Source organism: Corvus kubaryi, unplaced genomic scaffold (assembly GCF_017639235.1).
Source record: "Corvus kubaryi isolate FWS band 111438036 unplaced genomic scaffold, C.kubaryi_AGA036_p1.0 37240, whole genome shotgun sequence".
In the NCBI taxonomy this organism is placed as follows: Eukaryota; Metazoa; Chordata; class Aves; order Passeriformes; family Corvidae; genus Corvus; species Corvus kubaryi.
This window is the reverse complement of record NW_024581070.1, coordinates 9,980-13,024: the sequence shown is the minus strand read 5'-3', so window position 1 is coordinate 13,024 and position 3,045 is coordinate 9,980. Positions and strand designations below refer to the sequence as shown.

Below are 3,045 nucleotides of genomic sequence, written 5' to 3'. Positions count from 1 at the left end.
GATCCTGTAGGGAATGGGGAGAGGGATGAGGGGAATGAGCCGGGAATAAGCTGGGAATGGGTAGAGGGGTGCGGGAAGGGATCCTGGAGGGAATGGGGAGAGGGATGAAGGGGATGAGCTGGGAATGAGCTGGGAATGGGCAGAGGGATGAGGGGAATGAGCCAGGAATGGGGAGTGGGGTGAGGGAAGGGATCCCGTCGGGAATGGGGACCTCGGAGCCGTGAGTGAATCCCGTTGGGAATGGGGAGTCTGGGAGCTGGGAATGAATCCCGTCGGGAATGGGATGCAGGAATGAATCCCGTCGGGAATGGGGACCTGGGAGCCGGGAATGAATCCCGTCGGGAATGGGGACCTGGGAGCCGGGAATGCCGCTGGGATGGAGGGAATGGCGTTGCCGGGATTGGGGCTGGGAATGCCGAGTTCCCGTGCGGAGCTTCCCAAAAAAAAAAGCAGCGATTCCCGGGTTTATCCCGGTGTTTCCCCGCTCCGAGGGGCAGCGGGATGCGGGGAATTGCGCGCCGGGATGCGGGAATGCCGCGGGGGGATGCGGGATTCGGGCTGGGATGGAGGGAATGGCGCTCCCGGGATGCGGGATTCGGGTTGGGAATGCCGAGTTGCCGTGCGGGGATTCCCGGAAAAGCGGCGATTCCCGGCTTTATCCAGGTGAAAATTCCCGTCGGCGCACTCCGAGGGGCAGCGGGAGGCAGGGAATTGTGTCCCGGCGAGCCGGGAATGCCGCGGGGATGCGGGGAGTTGGATCCCGGGATGCGGGATCCGCGCTGGGAATGGCGAGCTCCCAGATTCCCAAAAAAAAACCAAAACCTCCCCCAAAAAAGCGGGTTTATGGCAGAGTTTGTCCGCTCCGAGGGGCAGCGGGATCGCCGGGAGGAAATCCATGGAAATCCATGGAAATCCATGGGAAATCCATGGGAAATCCAGGGGGAAGAGTCTGGAGCCGCTTCCAGAGGCGCAGGGAAAGGGACGGGAAGAGCTTTGGGAACGCCGGGGAGCGGATCTGGGATCAGCGATCCGGGATCTGGGATTTGGGACCCTGGATTTGGGATCTGGGATCAGCGATCCGGGATTTGGGATTAGGGATTTGGGATCAGTGATCTGGGATTTGGGATTTGAGATCAGGGATTTGGGATCTGGGATCAGCGATCTGGGATTTGGGATCAGAGATCCGGGATTTGGGACCTGGGATTTGGGACCTGGGATTTGGGACCTGGGATTTGGGACCTAGGATTTGGGATCTGGGATCAGGGATTTGGGATCTGGGATCAGTGATCTGGGATTTGGGATCTGGGATCAGCGATCCGGGATTTGGGATCAGGGATTTGGGATCTGGGATCAGTGATCAGTGATCTGGGATTTGGGATCTGGGATTTGGGATCTGGGATCAGTGATCTGGGATTTGGGATCTGGGATCAGGATAGCGCAGCCACGGCTCCCAGAGTCCTGATCCCAGTGCTCCCAGTGCCCCATACTGGGGCTCCCAGTACCCTAATCCCAGTGCTCCCAGTCCCTCAGTGCCAGTGCTCCCAGTCCCAGTGCTCCCAGTCCCTGAGTGCCGATGATCCTGGTGATCCCAGTGCTCCCAGTCCCAGTGCTCCCAGTCCCTGAGTGCTGGTGATCCCGGTGATCCCAGTGCTCCCAGTCCCAGTGCTCCCAGTCCCTGAGTGCCGGTGATCCCAGTGCTCCCAGTCCCTGAGTGCCAATGATCCCAGTGCTCCCAGTCCCAGTGCTCCCAGTCCCTCAGTGCCGGAGCTCCCAATGCTCCCAGTGCTCCCAGTCCCTGAGGGCCGATGATCCCAGTGCTCCCAGTGCTCCCAGTCCCAGTGCTCCCAGTCCCTGAGTGCCGGTGCTCCCAGTGCTTCCAGTCCCCAACCCCAGCGCTCCCAGTTCCCAACCCCAGTGCTCCCAGTTCCCCCAGTGCCGGAGCTCCCAGTCCCTCAATCCCAGTGCTCCCAGTCCCTCGATCCCAGCGCTCCCAGTCCCTTGATCCCAGCACTCCCAGTTCCCCCAGTGCTGCAATTCCCTGGATTTCGGGTCTCCCTCCGGCTCCGTTCGGGGCAGGTGGAGCAGGGAAAATCCCGCGGGAATCCCTCGGGAATTCCGAGGGCAGGAGGGAAGGATCGGGATCAGGATTGGGATCGGGATCAGGATTGGGATTGGGATCAGGATTGTGATCGGGATCAGGACTGGGATCGGGATAAGGATTGGGATTGGGATCAGGATCGGGATCGGGATCGCCCTGGCACAACCCAGCCCTGCTGATCCCAACAAAGCCGAAGGGGATGGAAAAGTCCTCGGGAAGGATTTCGGAGCGGGAACGGCCCAAATCCCGGGAATGGCCCTGCCCAGGCCGCTGGGAAGAGGCGGGAATGGGATCCCAGCTCATTCCAGCCGGGATCGGCACCCCGGAACCTGGGATCCGAGGTTTGGGAATCCTGGAATGCTGCGGCTGGGGAGGGACCCTAAAACTGATCCCTAAAACGGATCCCTAAAACTGATCCCATCGCAGCATTCCCAGGGATTTTTCCAGGCCCCAGAGCGCTGCCCTTCCCCTATCCCGGGATATTCCCAGGGCTGGGATTCTCCCGGAATTCCATCCCTGAGCCTCAGCATCCCCACAGGGAAGGATCCCTCCTTCCCGATATCCCGTGGGAAGCCATTCCTGGAATAGGGGGAGGCAGGGAAAAGGGGGAATCCAGGGAAATCGATCCCAATAATCCCAGTCTTTAATTTGGGATCAATCCCAGTAACTCCCATCCTAAATTCAGGATCAATCCCAATAATTCTCATCCTTAACTCAGGATCAACCCCAGTAAATTCCCCTCCTTAATTTGGGATCAACCCCAGTAATCCCCGCCCTTAATTCGGGATCAATCCCAATAATTCCCATCCTTAATTTGGGATCAATCCCTATAAAATCCCATCACAAATTCTGAACCAATCCCAATAAATTCCCATCCTTAATTCCGGATCAATCCCTATAAATTCCCATCCTTAATTTGGGATCAATCCCAGTAATTCCCATTCTCA

At 58.5% G+C, this 3,045-nt stretch overlaps 1 protein-coding gene across 1 annotated transcript in view; it reads left to right on the top strand.

The window, feature by feature from the left end:
* Nucleotides 1-3,045, top strand: part of SCX (scleraxis bHLH transcription factor) — an 11,742-nt gene that overhangs the window by 1,359 nt on the left and 7,338 nt on the right. The window lies entirely within an intron of this gene.